This window comes from Physeter macrocephalus, chromosome 8, assembly GCF_002837175.3.
Source record: "Physeter macrocephalus isolate SW-GA chromosome 8, ASM283717v5, whole genome shotgun sequence".
Classification (NCBI taxonomy): domain Eukaryota; kingdom Metazoa; phylum Chordata; class Mammalia; order Artiodactyla; family Physeteridae; genus Physeter; species Physeter macrocephalus.
Window position 1 is genome coordinate 2,758,115 of NC_041221.1, and position 19,628 is coordinate 2,777,742.

Below are 19,628 nucleotides of genomic sequence, written 5' to 3' on the forward strand. Positions count from 1 at the left end.
TAAAATCCCAATCAAGAGGCAATCACGGTAGAGGCACAGGGAATGGTGGGGAAAGACTCCTGAGGGATGATTCTCAACAGTGACGTCAGCGTCCTCAAAACCAGCCACAACTCAACTACATGACATACTGGAAAAGGCTACGGAAATGGCAAAAAGATCAGTGGTTGCCAGGGGCTGGGGGGAAAGAGAGATGAACAGGCAGAGCACAGAGGATTTTTAAGGCACTGAAACTACTATATGACACTGTAATGGTAGTTCCATGTCGCTAGACATTAATCCAAATGCATAGAAGGTGCACCAACCAACTGCGAGCCCTAATGTAAACTATGGATTCTAGGTAATGATGTGTCAGTGTAGATTCGTTGATTGTAACCAGTGCAGCACTCTGGTGAGGGCTGTTGATCATGGGGCAGGCCGTGCATGTGTGGAGACAGGGGATATACGGAAACTCTCTCAGCTTTCGGCTCCATTTTGCTATGAACTAAAACTGCTCTATAAACCAAACTCTATTAACAAAAAACAAACAAAAACAAAAACTAGCCGCAACAGGTCATCTACGACCATTTCACCAGCCTGGGCATCAGAACTCTTAATGTTGTATCCCAGTCACTTCTTAAAACTTTGGGTTCATAAACCCAAAGACAGGGACGCTGGAAGCTAGAAAAGCTCTCGGAACAATTCTGCTTCAACCTCATTCTCTCACAGATGAGGAATCCAAAGAAAGTTCTTCCTTGTTTTATTTTATTTATTTTGCTCCAGAGAATGTAAAGGATTTAAGAGATAAGCCAATAATGGTGTTTTCTAAAAGCCTGAAACAATGTTCAAAATCATAAACACAAAAAGTTCAGTCTACCTGAAAAGCAAAGAGAGAGAGGGAGATTCTTTATTATTATGTTAACAGTAACAAAATAAAATTAAATAATAAAGACCCAGTGCAGATTAGGTATGGTGACGTCAATATACTCATACATATGAACTGATCAAGACTTTTTTTTTTTTTTTGATCAAAACATTTTAAAGTAGTTTTGAAACAGGAGGGAAGGGGGCAGGGCACAACCTTTGAAGGAATGACATAGCCCGAGGACATGACATAAACTGATTAGAACCAAATGGGTCCAAGATGGCAGACAAGTTGACTTCCACTAGACCTTGAGCCTCAGTATATGCTCACTGTAACACATCAGCAAGCTAAATGACACACCCACAGGTGCCATGACAGTTCCAAGGCCAACCATAAGGATCAAAAAGTGGGCAGTGGCCCAACTCCTGGAAATGCCCGCCCCTTCCCAAAATAGCTGGAATCCTCCTCCCCCTCATTAGCCTACGAAATTACCCACCCTTACAAAAACTGACAACCCCATACCCTGGTGCCTTCCTCAACTTCTGAGATGGACCACACTCTGTCTGTGGAGTGTGTTTTTCTCTCTAAATAAATCCACTTCTTACCCATCACTTTGTCTCTCACTGAATTCTTTCTGAGATGGGACATTAAGAACCTGAGCTTCATTAAGTCCTGAAACCAGGTGTGTGATGTCAGTTCGAAGACCATGGGTTTTGGCCAGGTTCGAACCCCAGCCACGTGGGTTCGAGTCCCGGCAATGTGGGTTCAAGTGCCAATCAGGGTTTTGGTCGGGTTTGAATCCTGGCCACGTGGGTTTGAGTCCCAGTCTGAGTTTTGGCCGGGTTCAAGTCGTGGCTGCGTGGGTTCAAGTCCCAATCTGGGTTTAGGCTGGGTTTGAATCCCAGCATGTGGGTTCAAGTCCCAATCTGAGGTGCACAGTTTCAGTTTGGTAATTCAAATCAAGGGCCATTTTTTAAATGTCATATTTAATACAAATACCACATCCTGAGAATTTAGCCTGAGAAAAACAAGTTTAAAAAAAAACAGGAAAAAAGCAAAGTATACATCAAGAACTTCAAGGAATCTTAAGATAGTGATTAAAAAAAGAAACACAACAAATATTCAATTACAGGAGGATGGTTATGTAAGTGATTAGCTCACTGGAACATGTGACCATCCTAAACAACAAGTATGGACATAACCTGGCTACTTTTATATTTTCTTAATTGATGAAAGTTTAATACCAACTTACTTTATAAAAATCAAAAGAAAATGTCTTGAAACAGATACCATACAATTATTATGTGGTCTCCCTACTGACCTGAAACTACAGAAGGCATTTCAGGAAGGGATGCTATGTCAAAAACAAAGACTAACCCAAGGGATATATGTTACTTTACAAATCTGACTGCACAAAAACTAGTTGGTTTGCCTACTTTTGTTGTTGTGGTTGTTGGTTTTCTTTTTTTGTTTGTTTTTGCTGATTTCTTTCTTTTTATTTATCTATTTGCAGATATGCTGGTGCCCTAGTAAACTTCAGTGGCAACCAGTGAAGTTTGTTATGTTCTACATTATTATGAAATTTTACATATCTGATATGATTCAATGAATTGTCATTATTGTTTTTTTTCTGAAGTCTAGATTTTTCCCATTAGTTTTTTTTTTATTTTATTGAAGTATAGTTGATTTACAATGTTGTGTTTAATTTCTACTGTACAGCAAAGTAACTCTCTTATATATTCTTTTTCCTATTCTTTTCCATTATGGTTTATCACAGGATATTGAGTACAGTTCCCTGTGCTATACAGTAGGACCTTGTTGTTTGGCCTAGTTTTTGGTTTGTCACAGGATATTGAGTACAGTTCCCTGTGCTATACAGTAGGACCTTGTTGTTTGGCCTAGTTTTAAAACTAATCACAGAATCCATTTTCTTAATGGTCCAGACATTTTGCCAATTCTTTCAGCTCAACAGAACCTCCATCAACAAATGTCATCATCAGTTTATCCCCACTAGGAGTTTGTACCTGCGTGTAAGCACAGTTCTTTTTACATTTGTCCATGTTGCTACTTTATAGGAGTTGATGATGCAATGTCCCATGAAAAGAAACAAAATACAAAGCTGTATCTATGCAAGAGTTACAAATATGTAAAAAGGGCAGGAAAAGATAAGAACAGAGAAATACCAAAAGCAACAATGTGTTCTCATAGCAGCAACGCTGGAGAATAGCTCCTTTTAAATGTACTTGATTGTTCTTACAACAAACATACAGCAAATAAAAATACATTTTAAAGAGTAAGCTGATCTGTGCAGCACAAAGTTCCTTTAGAAGCTCCTGCTGCCCCCGACTAGCAAATAGTTTGGCCATGCCAAAGCAGAGGCCTCAACCCTTATCTGATTTCAACCAGCAATTTGAGATTTCACTTTCTCTAGAGCCAGTGGCCTTCACCCCTCCCTCTGTGGTCACATGCGATTAATGCTCTGCTCTCAACACTGCACCCACCACATGCTACAAGTCATCCATCAAGGGACCACCCTCCATGAAGATACCCTTTACCATTTGGTCCCTCTGCATATTGTGGGATACTTTCACCTCCCAGCCACAGTGCATTCTCCTGCAGGCACAGGACTCCACCTCCTGCTATTTCGACCAGCCCCCATCCCTCACTTCCACCCTCAGGCTCTTCCATTATGTTCCGCACAGAGAATTTCGGTATCCAGGTATAAATTCCTCCCCCATCCATCTGCAGGCTAGGTCCTGGGCTGCTTAGCCCCGAGCCCCCATGACCCTTAACAAAGTCCAGGTGTGGAATAGCTCACCTCAGAATTAAAGACATATTGGTGCAATGCTCTCGTACTTTTTCTTTGTTTTCTGGTTCCTGTTTATCTGCTGGTTCCAAACTGTGTGCCTGGCTGCTTGCTCACCGCTATGGACTGAATATCTGTATCCTCTAAAAACTCACATGGCGAAGCCCTAATCCCCACTGGGATGTGGGGGGGGGGCAGTTGGGGGAGGTAATTAGATTTAGATCAGGTCAAGATGGTGGAGCCCCCATGATGAAATATAACGTCCTTATAAAAAGAAGATAAGAGAAGAATTCTCTGGGCATGCATGCAACAAGGAAAGGCCATGTGAAGCCACAACCAGGAAGAGGGCTCTCCCCGAGAACCTGACCATTCAGGTACCCCGATCTCAGGACTTCCAGCCTCCAGAACTGTGAGAAGTAAATGTTTGCTGTTTAATTCACCCAGCCTTTGCTGTTTCATTACAGCAACTCGAACTAAGACACCCACCCACCCATCTTCCCCCTCAGAATGCATGCTGCCTAGTTTTCACTCTTGCTATAGCATCAGCTGCATCCTGGCTGAAGACTGCTCAGCTGCAACTAAGACACCTTCTTGCCAGTGGGTCCTCAGGGAATATGCCTGTCCCTAGTCTCTCCTGAGTACAGCCTTTACTACCTTAGGCTTCTCATCCCTTACCTGCCACCTTGCAGAGCCCACCATCTTGGCAAAGACCAGAGCACCACGCATATATCCTAACTGCTGATGTTGTAAGCTGGGGGCAAGTGTATCCTAACCTATATCGAGCTCCTCCACAGCGGTGCCATGGGCAAAACCAAGATCAATTTGGCTGAGACCCTGCCCTCAAAAAGTCTGCAGTCTAGGGTCAACCCCATTCTCACGTCCCCTCTGTGGATCCCAGAATCCACAAATCTTCCCAGGAAAACTGGGTAACTGTTCTGTCTTTGGGGCTTCTCTTCAGTGTCTATTGGGAGTGTATCATGACCTCTAATCCGCAATACCGTGGTAATCACTTGCCATCTGGTACCTGAAGAGTTAAGGAGACTTTCAGCTGGGCCTCTCCACTTGGTTTCTTTGGGCTAATTGTGAACCTTCCAAGCCACGATTTTTCTTGACCACAGAGTGTGCTTCGTAGGACCTTTCTTGAAGTGACTGTGAAATCCAAATGACAAACTTTTGAGAAGACTTCCCAGGAGGAAAAAAAAAAAAAAAGTTTGCAGCCTAGGAAAAGTGTTCACAGAGACACAGACAGACTATGATAACACAACTAAAAGAGCCATTAGGGAATTCCCTGATGGTCCAGTGGTTAGGACTCAGCACTTTCACTGCAGGGGCCCGAGTTCGATCCCTGGTCAGGGAATTAAGATCTTGCAAGCCGTGTGGCACGGCAATCGATCAATCGATCAATCGATCAATCAAATAAAAGAGCCATTAAACACTAGAACATCAAGGAAACTGCATAAGGATGGCTGATTTCAACCAGACCTGGAAGAAGGGCACGCAAAAACGGGAACAGTCCAGATCTGGACACAACGCATGCAAAAAAATGAGATTAGGGTACATGCCAGGACAAACGGGACTCCTGTTTCACTGGCTCTAAATATTTGAGAAAGGAGGCCTGAGAGGTAAAATGGGAAAGCAGGGCTGGGACCAAAGGATTAGATAGAGTCTTTGAAAGCTTAAAACACGTGGTGACATATCAGAGCTAAGCTCTAGGAAAGCCACATTTCTCAGCAGTAAGTACACACCCATATTACATGTTCTTAAGTGATTTTAACAGGCAGTCTAATGGAGTGGTTGGACATCCTTGTGGGTTAAACTGTGTCCCCCAAAAAGATATGTTTAAGCCCTAACCTGTAATAACTATGACTATGACCTTATTTGGAAATTGGGTCTTTGCAGACATAGTCAAGTTAAGATGAGGTCATAGAGGATTAGGATGGGCCCTACATCCAATAATTTGTATCTTTTTTTTTTTTTTTTTTCTTTTTGCGGCACGCGGGCCTCTCACCGTTGTGGCCTCTCCCGTTGCGGAGCACAGGCTCCGGACGCGCAGGCCCAGCGGCCATGGCTCACGGGCCCAGCCGCTCGGCGGCATGTGGGATCTTCCCGGACCCGGGCACGAACCCGTGTCCCCTGCATCGGCAGGCGAACTCTCAACCACTGCGCCACCAGGGAAGCCCCAATAATTTGTATCTTAATAGAGAGAGGAAGAGATTTAGAAACAGACACACAGCCACAAGAGAAGATGGCCATGTGAAGAAGGAGGCTGAGATTGGAGTGATGTCACAAGCCCAGGAATGCCAATGGCCAGCAGAAGCTGAAAAAGGCAAGAAAAGATTCTACCCTGGAACCTTTGGAGAGAACATGGCCTTGCCAACATCTTGATTTTGAACATCCAGCACTATGAGAGAATAAATAAATATCTATTGTCTTAGGGCATCCAGTTTGAGGCACCTTTTACTAGCAGCCCCAGCACAAACATGAATTAAGCTTGACTTGAAAATCATCAGTGCTTTAGGACCTTCAGAGAAGATGGGCTAGTTCAAGAACAAGGAAGCAATCCTAGAGAAAAACTGAGGTCATGAGGCACAACTGTGATTAGAACTGTGGATGTAAGACTACTGTCTAAGGGGAAAGGGGTATAAAGAAAGGGATGCAGTCAACCCTTGAAGGTCAACAACTCTCTGATGACCGAGGGTTTGGGTTCAATCCTATCCTGATAGGATCAGTCAACAATGGGGCTAATCCTTCCATTGATATTTAATCACTGGGATTCTGGCTGCCTCCAAGGGCTTTCTCATCTTTGTTCTTTCCAGGGCCAGAATCCACAGTCTTTATTCTTCCGGAAATCCTAACTTTTGAGAAGACACTTCGCTATTAATCCTCATGTGTAAGTGGATTACAAAAAAAAAAAAAAAAAAAATTGGGAGATTTTCTACTACTTGCCACCTACCCAAAGATGAACGTGTATTTAAGTAATGCAATTTTTCTGATTATACTATTAACCCCTACTGATTGTAAAGTCTTTCAGTTAGAGAAAATTATGCCTAAGAAAATAAGATTTGCACTTACCTTCAACACTAAAAGACATTCGTTGTTGCTGTTTGGCTGCATTTACTATTGGTATCTGATGTATTTAAAAGAAATACTTTATAATTAAAGAAAAAAAAAAACTTTGAAGATGAGTTTTTTGGGAAAAATCATCCAGACAGACAAAGAAAGTATAAGGAAAACCCCACAAAATGTCTGAGAAAAATGGAGAAGTGAGCCCAGGTTATCAAAGGCCATTAACCATTTTAACACTGCTAGAGGTCAGAGAGATTTTATTCAAACTAAAGGAGGAAATTCAAAAACATGACTCTCACAGCATCCTTAAGTTAGGTGTAATCCTCAGGGTATTAAACTATCAAACTTGACTCATGTCCTAATTAAGCTGTCCATTTCAGAATTCCACCAAATAACTTTTCCATATGGAAACCTTAATATTTAAGGTACATTAATATCTCCTTATGAGAGTTCCCTTTTTTCCCAAATGATGGTTTTCCAGCAACCATAACACAGCAACCAAGACCATACCTTATGCCCTTGGTACCAGTGTCCCCAAAGAGCTGTATGTATAGACCTGCACGTATAACCCTTGGTTGTCTTAGCCGTGGCTGGGCCCCAGAATGTTGGAGGCGCTGGGTCCATATGCTGTTAATAAAGTCCAGACATTATACATGGCCAATTGCTAGTTGCCAGCAGGCCTATAAATTCACTTTTCATAACTTAGATGGGATTCAGAACTGCTGTATCACGGGCTAAAAAGACACAAATTACTGCAATTAAAATTCAGAGGCTACCTGTGAGGAATAATTTTAGCCCTTCTCACTCAAATAAGGTACATTAACTAGTCCTGGTTTAAAGAATAGGCCGTTCCCTTGGACCTCTAAAGACTCCGAGGTCCTCAACTAATCTACAACACCTACCAAAAAAGTCCATCTGCTTTTGACCCTATTTCTTCCAAGAAAGAGAAGGTCATTTGGGTTCTCTTACTTGAACTGAGCTGAAATCATGCCACAGGCTCCCACAAACCTTTTTCTTTAAGGTAATTTAAATGCTTTGATACAACTGGTGAGCAGTCACAGGACCAAAGTTGCAGGCATTCAAGGCATTCGATCCCCAAGTTAAAGCAATTAACTGTCAAAGAAGGGAAGGAAAAAATAAGGACAAAAATCACAGGATTCATTTTTTCAATCCATTTGAAAACAATTAGATTGTTAAATTGTTTAGGTTAAGTGAAAACCACAGTTATGAGGCTTAATTCTTTAAATGACAATGAAATGTTAAAGTTCCAGTGGCATAACTGTAGAATTGAAATAATTTCTAATCAGGGGTTTCAAGGTGAGATAATTATTCCAACATTCATAAGACTTTTTCTAAAACCTCACAGTAGATCTTGCGCTGCCCTTGGAACATTTTTTCTAAAACTATTTTTCATGCTCCACAAACTGCTTAAGAAGAGGAACATAATTATCAGCCTGCAAATATTTTTCCCTCCCCTAACAGGGACCAGAGCAGAATTCAGGGAACAGTTATTAGCAACATCCAGAAGCCTTTAAACAGCTGAACTTATAGTCAAGCACTGAGAAGCCCCAAATGCCTGAAATTATTATCCAATTTTTTAGAACTGTCTGAAAAAAGAAAGACACTTTATTAGTTTAATTCCAGCTGAAATAATAACCAAAGTGTTTAAAATAACCAAAATAATCTGATGCCTCAAGACAGCTAGCTTCCAAATATCTACAAAACGTAAGCTCCTTTCCTATGTAAAGAAACTGAAATAGGCGGATCTCTAACAGTATTTGTGTCTTTTGAATGCAAGGTTTCCCAACCTCAGCACCACTGACTGTGGACCAGATAATTCTTCGCCTGGGGGACTGCCCCATGCATTGCTGGATGTTAGCGACATACCTGTACCAGCTAGATGCCAGGTATCGCCTTGCTTCTAGGCAGATGCTAGGTACTTCTCCAGTAGAACAACCAAAAATATCTCCAGACATTTCCAAACGTTGCCTGGTGAGCAACACTGGCCCCAGTTAAGAACCCCTGTCCTAACATAACACGATAAAAAATATTTCAACCAACAAAAAAAATTTATCACCCAAAAGCTGATACTCAAAGACAGCTCCCTTTCAAGTTACCTTGGAAATATACCCTTCCGCAGCTTTGGTAAATAAATTAAATAACTCAGTCATTCACACAGTTTTGAAAGTAAACAAAGTGTTGCTCTTTTTTTAAAATGTGAAATCCGAGATTTAAAATATAATGTCTCCAGTGCTTCTTTTCTCAATCTATAACTTAAGTCATGCCAGTATAACTATAGAAAATATGAAACTAGCATAGCCTGGCTATGGAGTGCAAAGTTGACAGTTTTGTTTTGTTTTGTTTGCGGCACGCGGGCCTCTCACTGTTGTGGCCTCTCCCGTTGCGGGGCACAGGCTCCGGACGCGCGGGCTCAGCGGCCATGGCCCACGGGCCCAGCCGCTCCGCGGCACGTGGGATCTTCCCGGACCGGGGCACGAACCGGCGTCCCCTGCATCGGCAGGCGGACTACCAACCCCTGCGCCACCAGGGAAGCCCAGTTGACAGTTATTGACAGTCATAACTAAGCAAACATCTTTATTGCTCTTCAGCTTTTCAAAAGCAAACAGTATGTAAAGGATGCCATCAGAAAAGTGAAATGATTATCTACAGAATGAAGAAAATGTTTGCAAATCATATATCTGACAAGGAACTTATATCTAGAATACGCAAAGAATCCTCACAATTTAATAGACAGACACCAAATTTTAAAATGAACAAAGGGTCTGAACAGAAATTTCTCCAAAGAAAATACACAATTAGCCAATGAGCACATGAAAAGATGCTCAACATTATTATGTACCAGGGAAATGCAAATCAAAACCGAAAGGAGATCGCTCCTGTCACCCACTAGGATGACTACAAACAAAAAAACAGGTAATAATAAATGTAAGGATATGGAGAAATTGGAATCTTCATTCCCTGCTAGTGGGAATGTAAGATGGTACAGTCACTTTGGAAAACAATCGAGCAGCTCCTCAGAAGTTTAACCATAGAATTACCATATGACCCAGCAATTCCATTCCTAGGTATATACCAAAAAGAATTTAAAACAAGTATTCAAACAAATATTTGTACACTAATGTTTACAGCAGCAACTATTCACAATAGTCAACAGGTGGAAATAACCCAAATGCCCATCCACTGATGAATGAATATAAATAAAATGTGGTATATCCATACAATGAAATATTGTTCATCAATAAAAAGTAATGAAGTACTGACATGCCACAACATGGAAGACCCTTGAAAACATTATGCTGATAGAAGATAGTCACAAAAGACCACATATTATATGATTCCATTTATATGTAATGTCCAGAGTAGGCAAATCTATAGAGATGGAATATAGATTAGTGATTACTGGAGGCTGGCGGGATGGGTATGGAAGGGAAGCAAGTGATAACGGATGTGGGTTTCTTTTGGAGTTGATGAAAATGTTCTAAAATTGATTACAGTGATGGCTGCTAAACTCTGTAAATAGACCAAAACCCACTGAATTGTACACTTTAAAGAACTGAATTGCATAGTATGTAAATCATATCTTAATAAAGCCATTATCAAAACAAAAAATAGACAAGGCACAGAAGACTTCGTTGTGCTTATCGTGCTTATAGAACACAATCTCACCAACCCTGACATCTGACAGAAGCTGTAGGTATAACAGGAAGGGAAAGGGAGAGGAAAGATAGGTCAGGATACTGATATTCTCATTTTACAAAGGGGAAGGAAGTAAGAGTCCCTGTCATTGGTTGATGGAACTAAATTAGTCCATATAAGCAACAAAGATTGAACTATAAATATAATCATCAAAAATCTGGAGAATAAAGGAAATAAGAAGCAACAAGTAAGGTAAATTGTCATTTGTCATAACAGGAAGTCAATAAATAAAAGTGGCATAAACAGGGGCTTCCCTGGTGGCGCAGTGGTTGAGAATCTGCCTGCTAATGCAGGGGAAACGGGTTCGGGCCCTGGTCTGGGAGGATCCCACATGCCGCGGAGCAACTGGGCCCGTGAGCCACAACTACTAAGCCTGAGCGTCTGGAGCCTGTGCTCTGCAACAAGAGAGGCCGCGATAGTGAGAGGCCCGCGCACCGCGATGAAGAGTGGCCCCCGCTTGCCACAACTAGAGAAAAGCCCTCGCACAGAAATGAAGACCCAACACAGCCAAAAATAAATAAATAAACAAATGTGGGGTTTAAAAAAAAAAAGTGGCATAAACAGATTATTTAGTGATATAAAGACAACCTGTAGAACTAAAAACAAAAATGAACAAAAGTGGGGACTTCCCTGGTGGCGCAGTGGTTAAGAATCCGCCTGCCAGTGCAGGGGACACGGGTTTGAGCCCTGGTCCGGGAAGATCCCACATGCCGTGGAGCAACTAAGCCCGTGTGCCACAACTACCGAGCCTGCATTCTAGAGCCCGCAAGCCACAGCTACTGAGCCCACATGCTTATGGCCCGTGCTCCGCAACAAGAGAAGCCACCGCAATGAGAAGCCCACACACCAAAACGAAGAGTAGCCCCCACTCGCTGCAAATAGAGAAAGCCCGTGCCCAGTAACAAAGACCCAATGCAGCCAAAAATTAAACAAAATAAATAAATTTATTTTTTAAAAAAAAGAAAAACCTGTGGCTATTCACCAATAGCATGATTATGTATGTTGGAAACTGAAAATAACCTACAGATACGCTATAAGAATAAATAAATTTAGCAAGGTTACTGGAAACAAGGTCAATATACAAAAATCAATTATATTTCTATAAGCTGACAGTAAGCAATTTTTTTAAAAAATGAACAAAAGGGATTATTTCTGGAGAGTACAGGAGTGGGCGGAAAAAAAACAAAATGGGGGACAGAACATTTTTCACGACAAGCTCATCTATTCTATTAGCTTGTTAATACTACATGGAATCATTACTTTGTACATCGTTTTCAGAAACAAATCAAACGTGGCATTACTTGAGTTGAAGAATCCACGTGAAATAAGAACATACTTGACGTCTGGAAAAATACTGAAGTGGATCATCATCACTGAGTGAAACTGTGATTTCAATATATTACAGCAAAATTGACTCAAGTTTCATAGCCAAGGACTAGTTAGGCAGTTTGGAAATGTATGTTAGATCCTTAAGAGAACAAGAAACACGTACAGAGCCCCTACCCTATCTCTGTGGCAGTTAAGAAGCGTCATAAGGTCAAAGCTTCACCATGGCAAGAATATTCAAAAGTCCTAACAACTTTTGGATCCAAAGACTTTTTCAATGAAAGAAAGCACATAGGGCATTCTCAGGACACAGCAGGACTTCCCAACTGGGAAAGTATACCACACAGTTACTTAAACATAATCAGGGTTACAATTCTGACACTTGGAACTCCAGGCAGCCAAACTGGGGCACTTTTGAGAATGTCAGATGGTAGAATTAGTCATGAAGCCAGGCAACAGGCATGACCAGGAGTGACCAGGGTACCCCAGAGATCTAGGGGCCTTACCGGCATGGAAAGGGACTTCATGGTTATCAGAACCCAGGGGGCTACAGCAGGATAAAGAACTTGCCCCCCACATTCCCACTCTCCACGGATATCCTTGTGTGTGTGAGGAGATCAAGGTGCATATTTTGGGGAACTGGTGGTCCAGGGGTTAGGACTCCACACTTTCACTGCCGAGGGTCCGGGTTCAATCCCTGGTCAGGGAACTAAGATCCCACTAGCCACGCCGCGCAGCCAAAAAAAAAGATGAACATTTTGCAAAAAAGACCAAATCTAACACATTAGCTCAGTAGTTGGGTCAGGCTGCCGTTAAGTCCAGAAAAACCAAAATGCACATCTGAATGTCATGGCGAGAATAAACCACAGTTCTGAACCTCTAAAACACTGCCCCAAATCAAGTGGGAGTGAGCTAATGAGTTCCTGACTCTCCTAGATATTCCCGCTCAAAATCTTCTTTTGCCCAGAATGCGGCCAAGCGCTCTCTGCCCTGCGCAGGAGATGCAGTTGGGTCATAAGAGATCTTGTCCCCAGGATCTGAGAAACCCTGGGATGGTCAGGCTTCGGGCTGGAATCTCTCCTACAAAGACCCAGGGGGCCACCAACATGGCTGGGGGAAAGGGGAGGCAAAGCAGACGCCCTCCTGAGGGCCCCTCAGATTCACCCTGCAGACCCGAGGCCCACCTTCTCTTCTGAAAAGCAAGCATTGGGTGGAAAACCCCATCCACTCCATTTCCGTGGTCCTGACAGCTCCACAGGGAGGATTCCCAAACCCAGGACTCTCCCTGACCTCCCCTCCCCCAGAGTTGACCTGGTGACTTTCCAGGGCTCATTATCGCCTCGGCAGAGGGCAGAGGAAGCCAGGAGCAGGAACTAGAATGGATCTGTGTTTACGAGGGGAGCATCTCCTGGCCCAGGAGGAGGGCGGTTAGGCAGGCAGAAGAGCAGCCACTGCGAAGGCAGGGGATCCTGTCTCCTCCACGGCCACAGAGAACTGTGTTTGGGGTTTTTAAGGACAAGCAACTGAATCTCCTTCGCCTCCTCCCCCATCCACTCCCCGCCCATCCCAAGCCAAGCTTGGTCCCAGGTCCACCGTCTCCCAATCACGCATCTCCTCACACACCTGTACACTCACCTATATACTCATCCTTTGGTCTTTAATAAAATCCCTCTGTAGAAGCTGGGATTAAATAATGCAGGGAGGTATTGTTTTGTTTTGTTTTTTAACCAAAGACACTTTCCTCCTCCCTTTCATTTCTCCTCCTGCATGAATTCAAAGTGGCCCGAGCCAGAACACACGCAGTACCTTCCTGCTTGGCTCCAAAATGCTACATCCAAGTCTCTCTTTAGGGAAAGAAACCCTGCGACAGCACCAAGGCTCAAAGGGCCTTGGCCCATTCAGAAACTGAGTATGCGCTCCACTGAAAGCACCTTCCGTCCCACGTGGCTCTTCACTGAATCATCACTCTTTGTTCAGCATCCTTTGGATGCACACAATTGATTGGCTCTTATATTGTGCCAGGTTTGTTTTTTGTTTTTTTTTTTGCTGCTATTTCAGTGAACTGAGACCCCACTTGCAGCCAAATGCAAGGCTCTGAGCTCAGCCTCGGCCCAAGGAGGGAAGAATCTCTCTCCACCTAGCAAGAGCTCCAAGGTCTTCTAGAAGAATCTCACACGAGTCCAGGAGGAATCGCTCCATATCCACAGTCTAGGCCTTTATGAATGTCTTAATGAGGTCCCTGGAGACCACAGGAACAGTGAAAGTCTTACGCTAGAGAGGTGTGGAGGGTGGTAAGGGGATGGAAGGGGAAAACCCACCTAACTATTAATATTTTGTACCTTTTGCACTAGAGCATTGTTTTATTTTCCAAAAACTCTGTTCCTGGCTGAGTATTGCTTTATTTTTTGAGTACCTCCTTTATTTAATTTAAAAAAAGAAATTTAAATAAGTGATTTGGCCTACAATGACGACAGTTTTTTTTAAACACAGGAATTATTATATAAAACTAAATATTTAGAGATGAAATGACCCCGAAGTTTAGAATTGTGAAAAACAGAAGAATCTGGCTGGGGGCCTTGCAAATCTGTTTCTTCTGGTCCCATAGTGAGCGGGGTGGGGAAAGAAGGGAGACATGGAAACATACACTCTACCCATTTGCTTAATTTAGAAAGGAAAATGAATATGTATATACGCATATATGTATAAACACACACACATCCCCAGTGAAACACTGTTTTAGATACAGGCGTCCAAATGACTGGACACAGTGAAAATAAGCCTCTTTCTCATCCGTAAGCCTGCACTAGGGATTCAGGAATTCCACAGGACCCTCTGTACACTGCCACAGGAACCAAATTCTCTCTCTGCCTTCTCACCCTCAAGCCACCTGTACTCTCAGGCAGAAGCTCCCTGCCATCACTGGTTTCTAGGCAAGGCTTGGATGTGATTCCCACGCTCTTACCTGCATTCCTCATTTGGGAAACCATAGGCTTGAAGTTTGCATCTATTAAAGTGCTGTCTCACAATACTCGTCTCCTTCAGGCAGTAAGTAACCTCCTTGCATTGCGGAAAGGAAAGGAGAGGCGTTACCACGCTCACCTAGCAGGCCCTCAGCAAAGCTTTGGGGAGAAATTCCTGCCCAGGCGCTCCAGAATGCCCGGGGTACCGACCGCTCGCCAGAACTCCAGGAATTTGGTGGGGAGCATGGGGGAGAGAGGCCAGCACCAAGTCTTCTTTCTGGTCTTAGACAGGGAGGGGAGGAGTGGGGAGCTGGGAGAGACAACCGCAGGGGGAAAGGAGAGGAAGTCTTTGTCCTAGCTCTTTGGATGTGCATTAGAGTGCAGTTAAATTGTCGGCTAATGAGATTTCCTGACCACGTGCTCCCTTTTAAGTCCAGGCCCCCAACTGATTTGATCCCCAGGCAGCAGCAGGGGCCAAAGCTGCCTTCAAGCAGCCCTAAGGGCCAGAGAATTCCCAGAACAAGTGCAGGAAGGATCAGAATCATTTCTGCGACTGGGATTTTAAATAAATAGGATATCACATTTATCCACTGGCATCTAGCAATAATGCTACTGACCCCGTAGCTTGTATGAGGCAGCCTCCACTTGGGGTGACTGAGGTAGGCCCAGGGGAGCAGAAGGTATGGGGAACATTCCCTGTGGGTTTCTCTCCCACTGGACAAACTGCAAGTCCCTCACCTACTTCTTGTTTGTTTGTTTGCTTGCTTGTTTTGGTCGGTAAAGGCCCCTGCGATGTACGTTCAGTGAAGTGTTACTGGACCCAACTCAATAATTTGCTCCAACAGGCAAAAGGGTGTTGTAACAAGAAGCATTTTTTTCAATATATTATTCTGTAGCCAAGGCTGAGATGGTCTTTTTCAAACTATTTATTCATCTGATTATAGGTTATGGAGGGGCTTTTCTTGTTTTCGTTTTTCCTGTCTGAAACTGGCTTCTCTCTTTGCCTGAAGGAAGTCAGCAGTGCTGATGGAGCAAAGGAAAAACAAGTCAAAACACACTGACAGCATTTTGGAGATATTCAGTGAAATCAATTCTCCTCTTCTACTTTCCCTAGTTAGACAACAGCCTCCTCCTAAGGTATATTTCTCTTCCATTCAAAGATAATTACCTAGGAACTTCGGTGTTTACCACTCTAAGACAACCTCCCTGGCGGAGCTTTTTACGGTAGGGTATAAAAGAGCATATTCTAGAACCCAGCGATTTACCAAACCTCTGCTACAAGACACAGCTCAAATTTCACTTCTACCAGGAAGTATTCCCTCCCGGCCTCCAGGTATCTCTTTGTTCAAACTTCCCTCCATCCGGGTATTATTCACTTTGCACAGCGGCCATTGGTTCAGAGGCAACCACTTCCCACCTGGACAAGGTTTCCTCCTCCAAACCCAGGCCTGGGTCTCAGCAGAGCCTTAAGGAAGAAGGAAGGAAGAAGAAACTAAAACCTAATGGAAATTCAAATACAAAAGAAAGGAGCTGTAAGCGATTAGATAAGTAGAGTGAAACCTAAGAGCAAGTCAAACAAGCCCTGTTTGAAGCCGAAAACAGCAATCCTTCATGCTTTTTAAAATAAAATAGGAGTTGGGAGAACGGAAAACTGCAGAAAGGGCAAGAGACGCGGGGCCATCCTCTGCAATAGGTTCCCTCTAACAGGGAAACATTATTCCAGTGTTTCGTAAGTAGCAGTCACTGCGCCAGTTGATTTACATTGTCGTTTAACTCCCACTCCCACAAATGGGGATACTCATTATCCCCACTTTACAGACCCGGAAACTGAGACGCAGGGCGATTAAGTAGCTCGGTCTGGAACAGATCACCCAGCTCATGAGTGACGCCGAGCAGACACTGGAAGCCGGGTTTTTGACCTCAGCGCCAGGCTCTCAACCTCTGTTCCAGCTCACACAAAGTGGACGCCAAGTCAGCACGCGTGGGTAACCCGATCCGCTCTGACTGAAGAATGCCCCACAGCTGCTCCGCGGGGCCGCGTGGGTACCACTGAAACGGGCACGGATTGGCCAGCGTCCCCAAGGGCTCGCGCGCGTCCTTCAAGACTTGCCAACACGCAGGAAAAGGCAGACTCGGAATCCACCTGCACTGGCTCGGGGACGAGCCCAGAGGATGCCTCTGGAAGGGAGGTGAGCGTGGCTCAGTCAGCGCCCCGACGGCCGCCAATGCGAGAGGGCCTCTGGGTGTAGGGAGCCTGGGAGCGCCGTGCGCAGCGGGGACTGGGCACGAAGGCGCCGTCTGGGCGTCTATTCCCCGCAGCATCTCGCCAGGAGGCCCGGGGAGGGGGCGTCACCTGACAGCATGCACCAACTTCTCCCAGCTCGGAGGGGGGCTCGCGGCGGCAGCCGGGGGAGCGCAGCGCGCAGCTCTCGCCCAATGGCGAGGTCTGTAAACAAAAGCGGGCCCCACGCGGGTCCCCAGCTGGGCGATGAGCGGAGCGGCGCGGCGCAGCAGTATCCGAGCGGCCGAGCCTGCAAGAGAGCTAGGCGGGACCGCGATCCGGCGCGGGGACCCGACGCACAGCCCCCAGGATCCCGCGCCCGGACGAGTCATTGTCTGCGCTCGCGCAGGAGGCCGCTTTAAATGTCCCCTCCCAGGTCTGCGGCGGGTCCCCGTTCCTGTGTGCCAACCCCCAGGCTCTCCGCCCCGTGAGTCGGGTCCCGAGCGTGGCACGGATAGCCAAGGTGACCGCCCAGTCAGCGTCGCCGAAAACCCAGGCCTGGAGGTGCCCAAGTCAGGGACGGAGACACACACAGAGAGACACACGCAAGCACACGCACGCCCTCCCCGAAGTTGATAAAAATCAGCCGACAAATACAAAGTGCCGCCGCCGCCGCAGGTCAACGCTGACCTCCTGCTGCCGGGAAGACCGAATGCCAACGCCTGGACACTGTCACTTCCATTCGGCGCCAGGCACCTCACCTGGGCGCCACTGGCTCGTCTCCCTCCTGACTGCTCCCTCGAGCGAAGGATGTCTCCCCTTGCCTCCCCTCGCCAGCTCCCCACCTCCCAAGTGTGGGAACGCCAAAACAATACGAGTAAAGCCCAATCGGGGGGAGCTAGGACCCGCCGGGAGCCCCAATGTGCCGGAGACTGGGGTCAGGACGTGCCCGTCACGGGCAGAGAGGCTCCGGGCGTCCTCACCGCCGTCCCTCGGGGCGGCTCCAGCCGGCCGGCCGGCGCTCCCCAGGCTCGCGGTACTCACCGGCGACGTTCGTCCCGGATCTCCGCCAGGGGGCCAGGGACAATGCGGAGCCGCGGGGCTCCGGGGGCTGCGGACACAGAGGCGTTCGCGGCGCTGCAGAGCTGCGCGCCCGACGGCGGCGGCGCTGCTCTGCCCGGCCTCGCTTCGGTCCCTTAGCCGTCTGCCAATGGGAGCTGTCAGGGTGCCTCCGCCAGCCGCCTCGGGGGCGGGTCCGTGGAAGCCCGTGGGAAACCGAGTTCCGATTGGGCCGCCTGACAATCGCTCCGCCTCCGGACAGCCAATCAGAGACGGCGGACACATGAGCGGGGCGTTCGGAGTTGGGCTGTAGAGTGACAACAGGCGCACGCTGGGTAGCCGGGCTGCATCCCCGTCCGCGGTGCGCGGCCGGAGAGGTTCCCCCACCACGCACGCCGGGATTGCCTTCCCACTAGGCTCCGGCGGCGCGGCCTGGGGAGAGCAGGGGAAGGCAGCGGAGGCGCGGCGGCTGGGGAACAGCGAGGAAGCCCCTAACAAAGCAGCTCTGGGAGGGCCGAGCGGCCTCCGCCTCCTCCCGCAATAGGTCCGCGAAGCTGCCTGTCACTGTGCATAGGTGAAGGTGGCCAATGACGTAGAGAGAAGGAGCTCGAGTTGGCGCGCGCGCGCGCGCGGCTCGGTATCAGTGGGATTGGTCCGAGGTAAAGGATTTTCCTGCCACCTACGGCGGAGAGGAAAGAAGAACGGAACGGGGGGAGGGGAAGAGCCAAAAAACGCTGTACCTGCGACACGTGGTCTGGCTTGGGAGGCGTGTGTCTGACTCTAGGGGGAGACAGGAACTTTTGGACGAGAAGAAAAAACCCTAACGTAATCCCTTCCTGTGGATGCTGGGAGGTGTTAGACGCCAACCAAGCTCCAGGTAGGGCACGGTGGCCTTAACCGAATCCTGGGGAGTCCAGGACTCACCGGGTTGACTCACCTTGCCCAGCAAGTACACTTGAAATCACAGGCTCACATTCACCTACTGAGCAGTATGCGACTCGGGCTAAATTCACACAGACCTACCTCCTGGTCTCTTCTGTAAAATCCGGAAACGATGTTTGCCATTTACCTTTGGCGAGATTGTGAGGAAGAGGAAACCCGGACTCCGGCAGTAGTGACGCTAACGAAATCTCTTCCCCACACCCGCCAGTGCTTCCTCCTCACCTTAAGAGGTTTGGACACCACCATTAAGAACAAAGGCTGGGGTGAATATTCACTACACCCTGATTCAGTGGACCCAGTCGCCCTGGGGAGGCCTGTGCCCCTGGGGTTATCTGGCTGAAAACAAAAAGAATCCGCAAAAAGAGATGCCTGTGCCCTAGAGCATAAAACTAAACTGGAACACTGGAAGTCATCCTTGACTTCTCTTCCCTCCTCCTTCTCCCATCTCTTCTAGCCTCCTCCTAAATCCATGCTCTCTTCCCGATCCTCTCTCCCCCAACCACATCAAAGGTCTCCCATCTCTTTCCACCCTGGGCCTTGCCTCCTGAAATCTACTCTCCACACTTTCCACTTTGCAAAATCATCCTTCTAAACAGAAAAATCTCATTTTGCTCTCTCCCTTCTGGGTCTCTTCCTTTTGCCCAGAGCCCGCCCCACTCCCCACCCCACCCTCATGCTTTCCCTTCACTT

General features: G+C 46.3%; 1 long non-coding RNA gene across 1 annotated transcript; it reads right to left on the minus strand.

Moving 5' to 3' along the window:
* Positions 1 to 728: 728 nt before the first annotated feature.
* Positions 729 to 18,123, minus strand: LOC129392308 (uncharacterized). Its single transcript, XR_008617998.1, has 3 exons — positions 17,982 to 18,123; positions 4,672 to 4,796; positions 729 to 853 (listed from the first exon to the last, which is right to left on the minus strand). It is a non-coding gene; the product is annotated as an uncharacterized lncRNA (long non-coding RNA).
* Between the last annotated feature and the right edge of the window lie 1,505 nt (positions 18,124 to 19,628).